Source organism: Eurosta solidaginis, chromosome 1, assembly GCF_040869045.1.
Source record: "Eurosta solidaginis isolate ZX-2024a chromosome 1, ASM4086904v1, whole genome shotgun sequence".
In the NCBI taxonomy this organism is placed as follows: domain Eukaryota; kingdom Metazoa; phylum Arthropoda; class Insecta; order Diptera; family Tephritidae; genus Eurosta; species Eurosta solidaginis.
The window spans coordinates 228,490,343-228,509,319 of record NC_090319.1 but is presented as its reverse complement, the minus strand read 5'-3'; the positions used below and the strand labels follow the sequence as shown (position 1 = coordinate 228,509,319).

Sequence of the window (18,977 nt, the reverse complement as noted above, 5' to 3'; positions counted from 1 at the left end):
TATCGAAATTTGATAGCGAAGTTCTAGGATCGCGTTTGCAGCAATGGGGCAGCCTGGGCCTTTCGACAAGTACTTCCAAATTTCCAAATTGACACAAAACTTTCTCTTCTTTTTTTTCTAAAAGTGAAAATATTTGCTACTGCAATGATGTTCAAGGTTTATTTGAAGCACTAAAATTAGAAAATAAAGTGGATGATTGGCGTTTGTTTATAGACAGTTCAAAGCATAGTTTAAAAGCAGCATTACTCCATAAAGGAAATTCGTTACCGCCAATACCAGTGGCGCATTCTGAGAATACTAAAGAAACTTATTTAAGCATATCCAATGCATTTTTTGCATTCACATTTGGATAATTTTCCCGCAAACCTAGGTGCTGAAAGTGATGAACAGCCTGAAAGGTTTCACCAAGACCTCATGATTTTTGAAAAGCTTTACCAAGGTTTTTGGAATGAAGAAATGATGGGAGATTATTGCTGGACAATAATACGGGAGACAAACCCAGAAAATTATAAACGGGTAGTTAAAAGTACCCACGTCCCTCACTATTGACCACAACGGTAAAATCGCTCAATTTGACTTTTTAAGATGTAGATATGTATGTATTTAATGTTGTTGTCGTTGTTGTTTTTTACTGAAGTGCTGATTTATACTCATATTACACAATTGAATACAGTTTAACGTGCAAACATATGTCTATAAAAAAACGTTATAAAAAAAAACGTAGTTTGAATAAAAACTGTTTCTATATAAAATTGTAGGATAGACGCTTGCAAGCTAACGGGGCTATAGTCTCAACGGCACGTCTGATTGTTGTACTGGTATGCTTAAAATTCTCGTAATTCAATTACCTACAACATAGGAGGGCTAACTTTTTTTTCGTCAATAGAATTTTTCCGATTTTAAAGTGGTTAAATCTGAAATTTTGTAAAAAATTTCGTTTTTTTTTCAACATTTTTTAACGGTTTTTGGCATAGTGGCCAAACTACTGAAGATACTTAAGGGAGGTGAAGGCAATCAATATTTATGGGAATTAGTATAATGCATAATTCAACAGTTTAAAACGAAAAAATAAAAAATACAAATTTGAGCCGTTCCTATATGACGTAGTGTTCTGCAAAAATGGGAATTTTCATATTTTCGAAGTCATATTCGAATCTGGAGAAAATTTCACTTTAGGAAAGGCCTATTTTATTCTTGGAGACTAAAGTTGATCAAAATTTGTTGAGTAGCGTTATTGATTTATAAACCATTACCTTGTATTTCTTATTTAAATATTTGCAGTTTCTTTGTGTAAATATATTTTTTTAGCTATTTTTCCCACTGTGTAATCAACGTGCTCATTGAAATGGAGTTTATCATTTATTTTTATTCTCAAATATTTGATGGTGTTAACTTTTTCGATTAGTTCGTGATTACTATTTAAATTTTGCAGGTCACTATTCCGGAAATTTCGTCTGGAAATGACCATAAATTTGGTTTTGTTGGCATTCAGTTTAAGTCTGTTCACGCATAAACAATCATAGACACTATTCAGATCTTTTTGCATTTTACTATTTATTTCAGTTATATTTTCTCCACTAAGCATCAGTAGTGTATAATCAGCGAAGAGTTTAATATCACAGTACTTTATAGAATTAGTTATATCATTGATATAAATATTGAACAGTGCTTAATTAAGCCTAGCTTATATCTGTTTACAATTTATATATATCTATCTATAAATCTTATAAAATATAGTCGCTAAATGTCATGTATGCACATAACTTCACACAGAATGCTCCGATTTTAAAACGGTTTTTTGCATTTGAAAGCTTAGCTACGTGAGATGGTACAGTTAATATAATTTGAAGATATATATTACAGGGACGTGGCAAATTGCCATTTCCTTATAATGCTTTTTATTAATTTCATATATTTTGTCCATCGCCCTATATATTTTTTTAATACTTTCTTTTTACTCCGTGGAATCTGACACTGCACCTTTTATGGTATCACAGAGCTCGCGTTGAATTGACAATTCGTCTTGCAGAATGTCAGAGGAAGATCTCTTTGATGGCACTCTTTTTGAGGAAGTGGGCCTTTCAATCAAAGCATTTGAGGGGCTCTCATTCACGAAAACGCTATTAACTGGGTCCTCATGCAATACCTCACAATCAATATCTACCACAGTCTCACTCAATACATCAAATCCGTTCGCCAACCCACACCATTCACCTGGACAATGTCGTCCATAACACCACTTTCCCTAACTATACTTCCATCTTCAATTTGACTGTTTCCATCTATTTGCTGCAATATCTTCTTCCTAGCTGGCAGTCCAAATTTAATTCCCACTCCCTCCACGGATTCCTTCATACCGATAAACTCAAATATTGCCCTTTCTGTTGCGGAAAACTTGTATTCGGTATTCGGGCTACCGCCCTCTGCCTCTGGAACTCTTATGGTTGTTTGCTGCTTTTTGACGCACGTATTTTTTTGATCAGCCCACACCTAGAACACAGAAGTTTTAGTCAGCTTGTATGTATACAACTTTTTCATGAATAGTAGCACCTTTTTCCATTCTGCAATGCATTTTGCTGGTGGCCCTGCTGATTTCAGCTCTTCCTCAGCTTTACACCAAAATCTGGGTAAGGCTTCGTTGCCTCCTTTAAAACAACCTTGCGCAATTGCCAGATGACTTTGCAACAAATCGACTATCAGCTCAATCTGTTGCTTATTTATACTTTTAGACCTGAAATCAAGAGTAATAGAGTATTATTGTACTTATTACATATTTAATACAATAAGTAATTTTCAATGCAAAAAATACAATTTACTTACATTTTTATGAAGCGTTCCTTTCAGCTTATCAAGTGAACAATTTCTTTTAAAATGAAGGAAAAATCTCCCTCTCACTTAAATTCATAATACCTACTTTCCTCCCATAACCGGTTTCCGCTTTATCGAACGTTGTTCAGAATAGGAGGAAACGGAGAAGTGAAAAATCTCACACAGAATTTTTATTTAGAATACGAGGAATGGGAGAAGGGAAAAAACTCGCACGGAATTTTCGTTTAGAATTGGGCTGATTGATTTAATTAATTCGCGAAATATAGTGGGTTATTTGCTATTTGTTGAAAATAACGCGGTCTCCGGCTCGAAGGACCAGCTTGTGAACGGTGGATAGTAGTTGCGGATTGAAAATATCCTTATAATTGCCGGTTAATGGGGATTATAAAAAACACGTCAAGTAATTTACAAGGATTGAGTAGATCTGACAGCTGACAGCACAGTGCAGCCAAGGCTGGCTGATGACTTTAGAGAAAAGTAGGTGTGTACAAAGTTGCCAATTAGGCTCGAACACTAACTATGCGAAACAGCCTGTCAATTAATTGTATGGAAATTTTGTTAGCGTATTAATATATAGATAATAAATTAATAACTTTAGCAGTCCTTGAAGTTTTTGAACAATATTTTGGTGAAAGTGTTGGGTTAAAGCCCACTCTAAGACCCAATCATTATTCCCTTTATTATTATTATTTATGATTTTGAAGGCGATTCGTCTCACGAGTTCTTAGTTCTTCTTAGCAGCTAAAGTGAACATGCACCATAACAGCTAAAACCATTAATTATATCCGTGGGCAGCATGGCCATCGAAAATGGGGAGGCCAGTCATAACAGTAAAATACCTAACAAGTGCTTCTTCAAGGCTGTGACAAAAGGATTGTAGAACTAATCCCACTTAGACGAAAACGACATTATAAAAAAGGACAACAGACTTATTTTGTTTTGTTGATTTTCCGACAGGATGGATAAATGATGTATATCGAGAACGAAAATCGCCACTGATGGTGGCACAACGCCGAAACCGGTTTTTCTCGAAACCCAATTTGACAAGGGATGACGGAAAATCGTTCAATATACATCAGGTAACAATGATTTGGTAGAGAAGAGGCACCCCAAATTATGGTTTCTTATTGTGTCCTGAAACAGAATAAGGAATTGGTTAAGTATACATATGTATATTTATGCTTACTTTAACGTCCTTTTATCAATTTCCTATTACTTACATGCTCAATTTGTATACCTCTGTTTGATTAAGAATAGTTTTATAAAAAAATTTGATATTGAAAGCCGTGCTTCTACTTTTAGATTTTCAGCTGCAATATTTAACTTAATGGTATTGTTTTTACTGATTTGTTAGTTAAATCCATTTAAAACATCATTTATTTATTAAATTGATAATTAATCGATCTACTATAGTTCATTGGCATTGCAATCATTATTATCGCCAGGATTTCCATGTAATTTGAACCCATCTAAAACACCAATTATTTCCGTCATTTTCTTTTCACTGCGAACGTGTTGCTTCCTCCGCCTTTTAATCTGGTATTTTAAATTCTTATTCAGGCTTTGATTACCTACAAAAAGAGAGAATAAAATATTAATTATAAGAAAACACTAAACCGACATCAATTTTTTTGTTTTATTATATTTAATGCGCAATACGTCGAACAAATTATTTGCATTTGGAAAAAATGAGTTTTATTTATTTATACAAATTTATTAATAGCATTAAAACAACAAATATGTTTCAAATGGTGCTGCTATTAAATTTCTTTCCTTGTTTCCGAGATATTTAATAAATTGTGTTTTATATACATGGTTTATAAATTCAGCTTCGTCCCCCAGCTCAGCAGCGGACTTGTTGTGGAATGCAATCCAAGCATTCCCATTCCTGGACTAATATTTTGGATTGCACCCTTTATTCCTTTTTTTCGAATAATGAATACATTTTTTTTAGTCCGGGCGGGCGCCGTGGTGTGATTGTAGCGTGATCTGCCTACCACACCGAAGATCCTGGGTTCACGCCCCGGGCAAAGCAACCTCAAAATTTTATAGACAAGTTTTTTCAATTAGAAGAAAACTTTTCTAAACGGGGTCGTCCCTCGGCAGTGTTTGGCAAACACTCCGAGTGTATTTCTGCCATAAAAAAGCTTCTCAGTGATAATCAATCTGCCTTGCAGATGCCTTTCGGAGTCGGCATAAACACAGGTAGGTCCCATCCCGCCAATTTGTAGGGAAAATTAAAAAAGGAGCACTACGCAAATTGGAGAGAAGCTCGGTCTAAAACCTTTCGCAGGTTATAGCGCCTTACATTTTTCTTTTTAGGCCGGACTAATTATTCTTTTTTGCATTCCTCATGTCGAATAATAAAATTCCTCTTATGGTATAACAAAATTCAAAAGCTTTCCTTTTTGTTAGTTCGGACTAATTATGCCTTTTTGCATTCTTCATTTGAAAAAATAATATTGAAATTCATTCCTCAAATGAATAATCATATTACAATTGTAGGAAGCTGGTTAGGCTTCGCTAATTAAGGTTTGATGTATGTTGTTGCGTTTGCATGACCAGCCAACAAGAGCAAAGAATTGTCTACAGGCGGCCAAATCACACAAAGCGCAGGGGGGGGGGGGGGGGGGGGGGAGGGGGGGGGCAAATAAATAGGCGAGTTGATTTAAAATAATCTGCTCTGCTTGAGCGATAGTTACCGAATGAATTGTATTCTTCTTGCTTTCTTAGCTTAAGGTACATTTTTAAAGTATCATTGAGAATGAAGAGAAACAACAATAACCGTTAAATCTACATTGTACTAACACAGTGGTGGCTAAGTATATTAAGCCGTATATAAATAACAATAAATAATAGTCAAGTCACACTAATGGTAGATATATTAGTCAGCTCGTTACATCCTCCCCCTCTCATGAAATCATCCCGATGATGCAATCAGCTCTAATTTCGTTTTCGCTTTCGTATATTTCTTGTTCCGCTTGGTTGTGTTTTGTGTTGTTATTGTTGTGTTTCTTGTTGTTGTTGTGGTCCTTCGTTACTTGCGTATTTTGTAGCTTTAGGTCTGCCTCTCTTACGTTGTGGATACCTTGGCTCAACTTGTTGACCTTCAAATGGTGTCAGCGCTGAAGCGTGGTGTGTGGCTATGAGCATATTCGGATCGTCAACTGATGCAATTACATAGCATGCTGATCCTTTTTGAGCCATAATAATGTATGGACCATCTCTCCGTGTGGCGAGCTTGGACGTGGTGGCTTCACTTGCTTTGCTCAGTAAATGCGTTGCAACCAGCACTTTATCGCCTACATTGAATTTGGGACGCGGCCTTCTTTTACCATCGGCATACGCCTTGTTCTTATCTTGTTGTTTCTCCTGTATTTCAATAGATGTTTTTAGAGTATCTGCTAACTTTAAGAAGTGTGGTGATATCTGTGGTACAAAGTTTTCGGCTTCCACTATGGCCTTCAAATCATGATGAGCGACAAGAGGATTTCGGAGTTCACGCCCAAAGGTTAAATATGCAGGCGTCTCACCTGTACTTTCCCATCTTGCCGTATTCATTGCAAACCTTAGCTGCAAGACATGCGTCCCATGACGTATGGTCTTTTCCCACGTAAATTGAAAGTTGTGTTTTCAAATCTCTATTCTTTCGCTCCACAGGACTGGACTCTGGGTGATAGACTGGAGTGAAAGTTTGTTGAATACCCAAACAACACATGAAACAAATTGACTACCGTTATCTGCGTGGAGCCGTCTGGGAAAGCCGTATCGCAAAACAACTTCGTTTAATAGTATTGTTGCACATGATTCTGCCGATGCATTTTTCAAGGCGAAAAGTTCAACCCAACGACTGCAAATATTTTCGACCACGAGTATCCATCTATTGCCATTTACGGTGCAAGACAACGGACCAAAAAGGTCCATGGCAACTATTTCAAACCTTTTGTTGCTAGTGACTGTTTGCATAAGACCAGCTGGTTTTAAATTCGTTGCCTTGTATTTTTTACATTCGATGCATGGCTTAACATATTCAGCGATTTCGGTTCGCATACCAGACCAATAATAATTCGGTGTTATTCGATTAATTGTACGTTCGATACCGTATTAACCTGCTGTTTTTCAGAGTCTTCCTCTGCACAAAAGCGACGAAACACTCCATTCACCATTATATATCATCTGTTTACGTATCTTGATATATTTTCATCGTCGTTTTCAAATGAATTAATAATGGTTTTTATGTCTTCCTCTTCAAGTTACAGTTTCCTAAACTCTTCGGCTCCTTTTCTTGGAAAATCAGCCTCAAATGCACAAATTTCGCAAATCTCCATCGAATGGGTGGTTGATGAACAGGGAGGGCGGGACAGCATGTCTGCTACAATGTTTTGTTTTCCAAGCGTGTACGCAAAGTGCAATTTGTACGTTTGTAAGTGAAAAGCCCATCTGGCAAGTCGACCTGTGGGTGTTTTGAGACTAAACAACCATTTTAAGGGCTGATGATCAGTGAGCACTGTTATTTCCGCTCCTTCTATGTAACCCCGAAATTTTTGGATAGCCCAAACAACTGCAAGTGCTTCTCTTTCCGTTGTTGAGTAATTAATTTCCGCCGGAAGTAGTAGACGACTTGCGTATTCAACAGGATGTTCTCTTTCCTTCTCCCCCTGGAGCAAAACAGCTCCCAACGCATAGTTACTTGCATCTGTTTTGAGGAGGAAAGGTTTGTCTTCGTCCACCTGTTGCAGTACTGGAGGAGAGGCTAAACTATTTTTCAAATAATCGAAAGCTTTCTGCTGCTCTCATTGCCACTGTACGTTTTTCTTTGTTAACTTTGATAATGGCTTTGAAATTTCTGCAAAATTCGGTATGAATCGTCTATACCACGAGCAAGTCTGTAGAAAGGAAATTAGTTGTTTCAAGTTCTTTGGATTAGCACGATCCAAAATGGCTTTCGTTTTTTCGTTGTCTATCTTTATTCTTTTGGCTGTCAGAATATGGGCCAAATATTTAACTTCAGCGCAACAGAAAACACATTTTATCCTGTTAAGTGTCAAACCAAAAGATTCCAGCTTTTCAAATACTTCCGTCAAGTCATTAAGGTGAGGTTGAAAATCTTTTGAACAAATAATTATATCGTCGAGATGCGCCAAAATTAAAATTTGTGGGAGCCCCGTTTTAAATTTGTCGATTAGCCGCTGAAAAGTAGCAGGCGCGTTTTTTAAGCCAAATGGCATTCTATTGAAGATGAATATGCCGAACGGCGTTGTAAACGCCGTTTTAACTTTATCCCTTTTAGCCATTTTAATCTGCCAATAACCAGATTTTAAGTCCATCGTTGACATAAATGGTGTAGCTTTAGCAGCGTGCAACAAATAATCCATTCTTGGCAAAGGGTACGAGTCAGTGGTGGTAACGGCATTTGAGCGACGATAGTCCACACAAAATCTTACTTTGTTATCCTTCTTAGGAACAAGTACTACTGGAGATGCCCACGGAGACACGCACTCTTGGATGATACCGTTTGCCAACATATCATCGAGCTCTATTTTCAACTTTGCCCTCATTGCGGGTGAAACACGATATGGTGGAGATGATATTGCGGCATGTGAACCGGTGTCAATGAAATGTTCAACGTGCGGTATCGATTTCGCAGTTGGTTCAAAAGCTGATTTATGCTTTATAATCAGACGTTGTAAGGCGTTCTTTTGACTCTCGTCTAACCGAGTACCCTCGTCGGATCTTAGATGTAGATCAAGTGAATTTATATTGATGGAGCAGCTTACTCTCCCTTCAGACTGCTTGCATCTTTTAACTTTTTTCATAGGCGGAAACAGGTTACTTTTTCCAGGCGATTTATAATTTGCCGGTAAACTGTCCGCGAAAATCTTTTCTATACCCGTTGGCGAATATATGTTTTTTAGTTGATGTTTCAGTGCCCTCACTATTCGATTTTTCGAACCAATTCAAAAAATCTGACAATTTGTCCTAGGTGCTGGTATGACTTTCAACGTTGGCTTCAGTAAGTGAAATATAATTTTCAATGTTTGCTTCCTGTGACTTAAATTCAAAAATTGTACCAGGGTTATCCTTAAAGTGCCATGTTCTTTGAGGGAATCCATTACTATTTCGGCTTGTTCAAGAAAGTCAATACCGAGTAATGTGCAAGTATTTCTTGCATTGGACAAACAAATGAAGCGCATTCTCCTTAAGCGTTTTCCTATCAAAATATCGACAATAGTAGAGTAAACCATCTCCTTACGAGGTATGCCATCTGCTAATCTTATTTCTGCATACACTTTTCGGAATTTTACTTGTTTTTGTCTTAGTTGTTCATACAGTTGCTGACCGGCAACGCTTATTCGGACGGCGGTATCGAAGTAGGCTTCGCCTTCTAGGCCATTAATATTAATTCTGACTGTAGGTACATTCCTTCCGATTATGGTTGATTTCACTAAATTAAAATCGAGTGGTCGGAGGCTGTCTAACGGATTGGATTTATTTCATTTTGGGCAATTAGCACGATAGTACCCAGGCGTTCCACACCCGTAGCAACTGTAGGTAGGTTCCTTGACCTTGCATGCACCTTTCTTTTCCGACTCAATTTTCTTAAAGCATGTTTCAGCCGTATGCTTTTTCTTTCGGCAGTATGAACAGCGACCAGAAATCTTATCAACCGGATGAACTATCCTTGTAACTTCGTTGCTTTCTGTCAGCATCATTTCAGCTTGCCTTACCCTTTTAGCAACTCGTGAAATATTTTCACCGAATCACGAAATATTTTCTCCCTAATTTTTAATAATAATTGCGAGAAGATCATATCGATCATGGTTTTTTCTGAGTCTTTCGGATAATTGCGAGAAAAGTTGTCTTTTTCTGCATATAAAATCATCAGTTTGCTCAAGAGTTTTTTGTTTATCGCTATTTATTTCAGCGAATATTCGCCAATCCTGTTTTGGTGGAGAAAACGTTCTCCGCAGAAGATCAATGGCACCATTGAAGGATGCTACTTCGCTTTTCACTCCTTGCCACCAGGAGGAAGCATAGCCTTCTAGCAATAAGGGTAAACTTAATAATGCCATTTCATCCGAAACGTTTTCTGCTTGTTTGTAGACCAGAATTGTTGCTATAAAATCTTAAATTTTGGTAACATTTCTACCGCCATTAAAACGAGCGCTGCATTTGTTAAACGTTGTTCTGGTTTCCTGAGCTTCATGAAGGTTACCTAGCAACAACCTAAATTGACTTTGCGACAAAGTAACATTGGCTTAACCTGAATTAAGATTGGTGCTTGGACTAGCGTCTAGTCTTTGCGACTGTACACCAACTGTACTAATGCTTGCGTTTGATGGAACCGCATTTGCCGTGGTGTTTGCACTTTGCCTTGCACCTTCCATTGAAATGACCTTTGAATTGGCATTAGAGGTCGTAGCATTATTTTGTTTTTGAGCATCCATGTTAGGCTTATCTGCTTCCGGGTTTAATCTAGGACTTTTCCTTATCATGCGCGCAGATATTCAGGGAGTTAAGCGACAAAATTCTAGATTCGTCGCAAAAACTTTAAAAACTCAGATGAATTTGCTAGCAAAGAGGTTTATCGAATGGTAAGTAGAACCTTTTAGAAGAACAGCAACAATGTATGGCAGCAAGTTAAGTTCGGTTGCATGTAAAAAAAAATCAGCGAATCAATTGCCGCCAATAACAACAGCAACGCAGAAAAATTCAATACAGGAATATAATTTTAGGCTTCCTAAATGGTTAGTTTCGCAAATATTGGCCAACAATCGTTTTATATGGTAGCCAACAACAACCCACGCATAAACTGATGATTATAAAAATTTTTGTGATTCTGTTATATGGCAATAATTTCAGCACAACACAAAATTCTCCAGCATTCAAACGTAATATTCTCTCGTTTAGATTTTATTTCGTTTTATTGCAATCTGCCCTTGTCTGGTATCAACCATGTACGCATAATATTGCACCAACAACAACAACAATTGATGATGAATTCGCGTAGGTACACACAGTCAGCGGTGCCAATAATTGCATACAACAATAACACACAATTTCTAAATGCCAAGTATTTAAAATAATTTGCCGGAATATTATTTCATGCCGTTTTCCTTTTTGCCAGTTGCCGCAATAGCACAAAAATTAGAGCGTTTTTCGGTTTTCCAGTTGTATTTCCGCAATAGCACCAAATTCGAGCGTTTTTGTTGTGCGTCAGTTGTATTTCCGCAATTCGAGCGTTTTTCTTCTTTATATATATATATATATAAATCACTAGCCGTAAGAGCCAAAAACTTTTGTCTACAGGCGTCTTAATGATTTATTTTTGTCTTTTATTTGAAATTTATTTTCTTTTTAGTTTTATTTGATTTTACGTTGAGCGCCAGTTGTAGGAAGCTGGTTAGACTTCGCTAATTAAGGTTTGATGTATGTTGTTGCGTTTGCATGAACATCCAAAAAGAACCAAGAATCGTCTACAGGCGGCCAAATCACACAAAGCGCAGGGGTGGGGGGGGGGGGGGGGGGGGAATAAATAGGCGAGTTGATTTAAAATAGTCTGCTCTGCTTGAGGGATAGTTACCGAATGAATTTTATTCTCCTTGCTTTGCTTAGCTTAATACTGTTTTCACACAGAAACTTAATGATCTCATTTCACCTGCTAATGAAATCGTCAATTTTTTGCTTTCACACAGAAGTAACTGCTCGATTAGTATGAAGGATGAGACAGACAATCATGGCGGAACGATACAAGGTGGGAGCATGGTGACATACCTACAAACAAAAAAAAAAATTCCATATACTTGTAAATTTGATGTTCAAATGTCAAAATCGTACTGCGCCGGTAGTTGATGTACCAAATCAAATAAAAAAGGTTATAATCAACTGTTCGATGCGGCCACCTTGTATCGTTCCGCCATGCAGACAATGACATTTGCTTTGACAAATGACATTTTTAAGCACTGAACACACCAAAAACTAAGAAGCGGAAACGGAAGCGGAACGTTGCCAACAGAGTTGCATTGTGCTTTTGACTTCATTAGGCATTCGATTAGCTTCTCATGAAATAATAATAGATTCGAATTTTGTAGGGAAGATTGATCTCAATAAGCGTCTTAATGTAGAAAACTGCCTTTATTATTCAATAAGCCGTCTGTGTGAAAAACAGTATAAGGTACATTTTTAAAGTATCATTGAGAATGAAGAGAAACAAATAACAATAACCGTTAACTCTACATTGTACTAACACAGTGGTGGCTAAGCATATTAGCCGTACATAAATAACAATAAATGATAGTCAAGTCACACTAATGGTAGATATATTATTCAGCTCGTTACACAATCATATATTTTTACATAAAGTGATCATTCGACCTCTACAACTTAAAGAGCATATTATTGAATTATAAGGCCCACTATTTAGTGCGAATTTAAACTACAGTTAAAGGAAAAGTACCTTTTCTACCAGTTTGACCGTTTTAACTAATATGAACTTTCAAATTTTCTAAAATGTTGTTTAACTCCAAACTTTCCGGTCTGCTTACGATGCGACTTTATTTTACGTTTTGTTATTTCATTATTAAAAGCAGACCTGTTAAATTTGAATTAGCACTAGTAATCAACCAATTAGATGCCTATTTTAATGGCCAATGATTATTTCAGTTGTTTTCCGAAAAAAACACTTACATTGATAACCATTAGAACAAAATCAAAAAAAAAAAAAAAGAAAAAGATGATTTTTTTGATTACTTTTGATTATTTTTCCGCTTTTTTGAAAGAAAAATTCTCGTTCGTTGCATGCACGTGATAATTTCTGCAGAAAAGTACATTTTAAGATGCAATACGAGTATACATACATTCAACATTTAATAGCACAAATCACACACAGAAGATTGCGCTTTCACGAGTTCAAAATTGCTTCGTTCTGCGCATCTACGTCACACTTGACTGCTTGAGCGAATGAAAGAAAGAGAGAAAAAAACAAGAGCTAAAGGAAAATGACGTAAAAATTGCCCATAAAAACAGCTGACCTTGTGTTTCCATGCGCAATCTTGTGTGTGTGATTTGTGGGCGAATGGTATATGGGTATTGATTTAAACATATTCTCCGGTAACTATATACACATGTGCATATTTTGCTACAGTCATTATATAAAATAATGTATGATCGAAAAAGGCGATTTGTCTAATTGCCCCAGTTGTCTAACCAAAGGTTGTTATATCCCAAATAAATTTATTAACATATGTTCATATACATTGAGTGGAAACTTCTTTTTAATTCCTTATCCTATTCTAGGATATTTCCTATAAAATTTTATGTTTGGCATACTTCTATGTTTTTTTTAGTATTAACAATGGAAATTCCAAACACATTTGTTTGCCTATCATACATTATTTTTTCAACATGCTTGAATATTTTCCAGAATATTGTAACGAATTTACTGCAAATCCTCTTATTTGCCCTTCTGCTAACGTTCGAATCACTAAACTGTTGAATAAATGACTCCACTATTCAGTAATGCAAAATGGCCTTTATTAAAGTTCTTCACAATAAATATACTATACTATTGCTCGCCAGATAGCATCTTAAATCAAAACTGATTGTCATGCCTCTACTGTTGCGGCTTTTTATACTCTGTGGTTTTTCGTTTGCATACTTCTAGGCTCTTCCAGAATTTACTTAGTTACTGCTATATAATTATAACTACAGATGCACGTGTATAGCTCTCATATGCGCGTGTATTTGTGGGCGACACTTCCACAATTATAATTGCATACTTTTGGGAGCATCTCAGCCAAGATATCTGCATGTGTTTATGCGTTGCTTCTCCGCTGCGTGTACGTACATATGCGTAGACATAATAATTGAATTATTGATGTGCATACAAGTCACTGCTTAGCATCGGCTTAGAGATGATAGTATCCCTTAGTGCTGCTAATATTCGTTACACTGCCTTCCACCTAAGTCTGATCGTCCCGATCAGACAAATCACTCGATCTAAACGTTGCCAGCCTTTCCAAATGAACCGCTTTCATTTTGGTTCGTGGTTTGCCAATGGTTTGTATGCGGTACATTATATCGTTGATCCGTTTTACAACTTTGTATGGGCCTTCCCAATTACACTGCAATTTCGGGGACAAACCTTTTTTCGTTGTGGGTTGTATAACAGCACCAAAACTCCTTCCTGAAACCCTTCCGAATTAATTGCTTTATCGTATCTGGCTTTCATCTTGTAACTCATAATCTTTGCCCGTTGCCTTACCAGATCGTGTACCTCTCTCAGCTCTTCTTCCAAGACACCAGCGGATTTCTTGACATTTCTCTCCGCATCGGCATCTATTCCATACTTCAAATCAGCTGGCAGTCGAAAGTCATTGCCAAAAATTACCTTAGCGGGAGTTTGGCCCGTTGTCTCATGCACTGCCGATCGGTGAGCCATCAAGAATAATGATATGTGTGTATCCCACTACTTATGGTACTTGTCTACTACTTTCCTTAAATGCTCCTCCAATGTTCTATTGAAACGTTCCACCCTACCATCGGACTGAGGATGCAATGCAGTTGTCCGTGTTTTTCGAATGCCCAACTTCTTCCACATTTCTTGGAACACAGCTGATTCAAAATTCCTGCCTTGGTCAGAATGTAACTCCATTGGTACACCATACCTTGCAACCCAATCGTTTGTAACCACTTCTGCTACTGTTTCCGCTTCTTGGTTTGGGATTGGGTATACCTCTGGCCATTTACTGAAATAATCCATAACCACCAGTACGTATTTGTGTCCGCGGTTGCTAGTAGGAAATGGACCTGCGACATCCATGCCGATCCTTTCAAATGGTGCACCTGAAATATACTGCTTCATCTGGCCATGACTTCGTGTTTTGGGACCTTTCGCTCTGTTGCAAACCTCGCAGTTGGCAATCCGCTCGGTGACCGACTGACGGCAACCAACCCAATAGAATATCTGCTTAATTTTCTTGAGCGTCTTCGTTATTCCAAGATGATCTCCACTTGGACCATTATGAAGCTCGCTGAGCACGTCAGGAATCCTCTTTCTGGGAACAACTATCAGTTTCTTCTTGCATTGACCATCCTCACTCTCCCATACTCGATGCAAGCAACCGGATATCAATTCCAAACTGTTCCACTGTGCACAATAGGACTTTGCAATGGGACTCTCGGCTGACATCTCCTCTCTGCTTGGTTTTTCGTTTCGTTCGAGCCCTTGCATAACATGTGACAGATCTGTATCTTCTAGCTGACACTTTCTTAGTTGTTCCTTGTCCCATTCATCCGTACATGTTATAGTCGTTAGCCGGACATCTATAATGTCTTCTGTAGCCTCGGCCTTTGCATTCCAGACTACATGGTCTTCGTGACATTGCATCAGCATTTCCATTGGTACTACCTATTCGATGCTCAATGGAAAAGTCATAGCTCCGTAGTCGCTCGATCTACCGTGCCATTTGTCCTTCCGGATTACGGAACTGCAGAAGCCATTTCAACGCTGCGTGATCTGTCCTGACGCGGAATCGCCGGCCGTAGAGGTATTTGTGAAAATGTTTAATGCACTCTACCAATACTAACAGCTCTCTCCGTGTAACGCAATAGTTCCTCTCTGGGTTTCCAATCGAACGGCTGTAATATGCGACTACCTTCTCCTGTCCATCGACCAGTTGTGATAAAACGCCTCCTATAGCATATCCACTCGCATCTGTATCTAGAATAAATGTTGCTCCTGGAATCGGATATGCCAACATTGGGGCAGTGCAAAAACGCTCCTTCAATGTTTGGAAAGCCACTTCTTGCTCCTTATTCCATTCAAAAGCTTTATTTTTTCTTGTTAGCTCGTGGAGGCTATGGGCTACGCTGGCAAAATTTGGTACAAATCGCCGGTAATATGTGCACAGCCCTAGGTAACTTCTCAATTCATGCAGATTCCGTGGTCTTGGCCAATCCTTCACTGCTTCTATTTTTTCATTCGTGGTGCAGATGCCCTCCGTCGTTACTTTATGACCCACGTAACTAACTTGCTCCTTGAACAGAGAACACTTTTTGGGACTAAGATTCAGACCAGCACCAGCTATTCTTTGGAAAACCTCCTCCAAGTTCTTCAGATGTTCTTTCCCAATACGATGCTGTCGTCTAGGTACACTAAGCATGTTTTCCAATGTAGTCCTTTGAGTACCTGATCCATGAGTCTTTCAAAAGTAGCTGGTGCATTACATAGTCCAAAAGGCATTACTGTAAATTGCCAAAGACCATCACTGACACTGAAGGCTGTTTTCTCTTTGCCTTCCTCCTTCACTTCCACTTGCCAGTAGCCGCTTTTTAAGTCCAGTGTGGGAAACCATTTCGTACCAGAGAGCGAGTCCAGAGTGTCGTCAATTCTTGGCAATGGGTAGCTATCCTTTTTCGTAACGTCATTCAACTTCCGGTAGTCCACGCAAAACCTCATTTTTCCATCCTTTTTCTTTACAAGTACTACTGGTGAGCTCCATGGACTAGCTGATGGTTCGATGACGCCGCTGCCGCTCATTTCTTGTATGATTTGACTCACAACTTCCCGTTTCGCCAGTGGAACACTACGTGGAGCTTGACGGATCGGCCTCGCATCTTCAGTGTCAATTTGTGTTTCACAACGTTGGTGCGGCCTGGTTTGGAGCCATCTTGGTCCAATATGTTCGCGTACTTTAGCAGTTGTATTGCCGTACTCTGATAGTCTTCCTCTAGTCCCTCCGTCTATGCGATGATGTCATCTGAAAGATCAATATTGCTAGTTGAAACCTCTTCCTGGAGCTGTTCACAATTGATTATTACTTCAGCCTCTTGGCATCTTCCCAAAATAGCTGCTCTGGTCCGTCTGAGTGGTGACTTGAACTCATTGAGTACTCTTAATGGGATACGTCCATCTTGTTTTGTTATAGCCAGAGTTTTTCCTACAAGTACGTTCGGTGTTGATTTGTTTGCTGCTTCGACAGCTCACACTTTGTTTGTCCCACAACCTTTGCCCAGATGACTGCTCTGATTTTGGTGGTATTTGCTGACTCTCTTCCACCAGCACTCGTTTGCTGCTGTAGTCTTTCTCGTAGCCGAAATTAAGTGGCACATCCATGTTCTTATATCACATCGCCTTGCTTTGCATATCGATCTTGATGCCTTGGTCGATTAAGAAGTCCACTCCAATTATGATTTCGTCAACAATCTCTGCAACTATAAAATTCTGTAGTACCGTGACGTTCCCAATTGCTACTTCACATGCTACTTCTCCAATTACCTGCGTGTCTTCTCCCGTGGCTGTACGTAATCTTGCTCCCAGAAATGGTCTTATCTTCTTGTTGACTAAATCTGATCGAATGATGGAATGAGATGCACCCGTTTCTACAGTCAGTAAACGTGCCTTTCCATCCACGTGTCCTCCGACAGTAAGATTGCTTGACCTTCTTTCAATTTGCGAGATAGAGATTATGGGGCATTCTATTGCGGGAGCCAGCTGTCGCCCCTTGCGGCTGACTCGCTTTAGTTTAACGATTGAGTAGATTTGGTGATTTACTCATCCCCTTCAGCTCTGCGTTTACGGCCACCCACATTGTTGGAACTATTGGGACCGGTGCTGCAATGTCGTGCAATGTGACCTGGGTTGCCGCACTTGAAACATTTCATAACTCCGGCATTTTTCTGATGTGATCCCTTCAGTGTTCCAAAGTTGTGTCTACCCAATTTGGTCTTTCCACTTCCACACGATGAGCTTTGTACGCTGACTTACTCAAAAGTGAGGCAGTTTCCTGGGTCAGTGCATGGGATACCGTTTCAGCAAATGTTGGCTTTGGGTTCGCATATGTAGCTCGGTTCGTTTTTACGTCCCGTATGCCATTTATAAAACTCTGAATTTTTACCCTCTCGGTGTACTCCACGGGTGCGTCTGCATTTGCCAAATGAGCCAACTTTTCAATATCCGAAGCAAACTCTTGCAAAGTCTTATTAGCTTTTTGGTAATGATTTTGCAACTCAATTTGGTATATCTGTTTTCTATGCTCGCTTCCATAACGTCTCTCGACAGCGGCCATCAATGCTTCAGTTGTTCCGCTCTCCTTCGGGAATCGTCTGTAGGATTTCGGCTGCTGGCCCCTTCAATGCTACGAATAGAGCTGGAACTTTATCTTCAGCATTCCAGTTGTTCACTGCTGCGGTCTTCTCAAACTGTAGCTTAAAGACCTGGAAAGGAACAGAACCGTCAAAGAATGGTGTTTTTGCCTTTGGATTGCTTGCTGAAACAGCTGGGCGATTTAGTTGTAACTGCTCCATACGACCTTTTAAATTATCTACTTCTGCCTGAAATTGAGCCATTTTTGCATTCTTCGCTTCCAGTTTTGATGATACCTGTTCCAAAATTTTTGCCGACATTTCAGATATATGTGTCGCCTCTTGCGCTTCCAATTGAGATGCCATGTATGTCTTTTGGTCTTCCAATTGAGGTGACACTTACGACGTCATTTCTGAAATACGTGCCTCCTGTGATTCCAGTTGGGATGCCATATATGTCTTCTGTTCTTCGAGCTGTGCTGACATATTTGTGGATATTTGTGATGACATTTCTGTTATGCGTGTCTCCTGTGCTTCCATCTTGGATGTTATACGGTTCTCCTGCGATTCCTATTGTGATGCCATATATGTCTTCTGTTCTGGCAGTTGAGATGACACTGATTGAGCAGATATTGCAGCCAAAATCGTGTTCAAGTCTGTGCTCGTAACTATCTGCGATGTTTCGTTTTTCTCTTCAATTTTTGTTGTTGTCTCGTCGACATCGAGATGAAAGACATACTCTTCCACGTTAATTCCTTCTGCTTCCATTGCCTCTCGTAGTCGTGCTTGAAGTTCGAGTTTAATGCCGCTTCTATTCAATCCACGGCTCTCAAAGTCCTTCTTCAGCTGCTGGATCTTCAATTCACTCCACTTTGCCATGTCCAAGTTGTATTCGAAGTCTTCGGAATTTATTCAACAATTCCTCTTCTGACACCAATTGTAAGGAATTTACTGCAAATCCTCTCATTTGCCCTTCTGCTAACGTCCGAATCACTAAACTGTTGAATAAATAACTCCAATATTCAATAATGCAAAATGGCCTGTATTAAAGTTCTTCACAATGA

The 18,977-nt window shown here is 38.8% G+C and overlaps 1 protein-coding gene across 2 annotated transcripts in view; it reads right to left on the bottom strand.

Moving 5' to 3' along the window:
• Positions 1-18,977, bottom strand: part of Ns1 (Nucleostemin 1) — a 607,795-nt gene that overhangs the window by 17,334 nt on the left and 571,484 nt on the right. The window contains exon 5 of one of the 2 annotated variants that reach the window (XR_010948775.1): positions 4,050-4,400. The exons of the other annotated variant lie outside the window; for it this stretch is intronic. The gene's annotated coding sequence lies outside the window, so the exon portion shown is untranslated. The remainder of the gene's footprint in view (positions 1-4,049; positions 4,401-18,977) is intronic. 2 annotated transcript variants of the gene reach the window in all.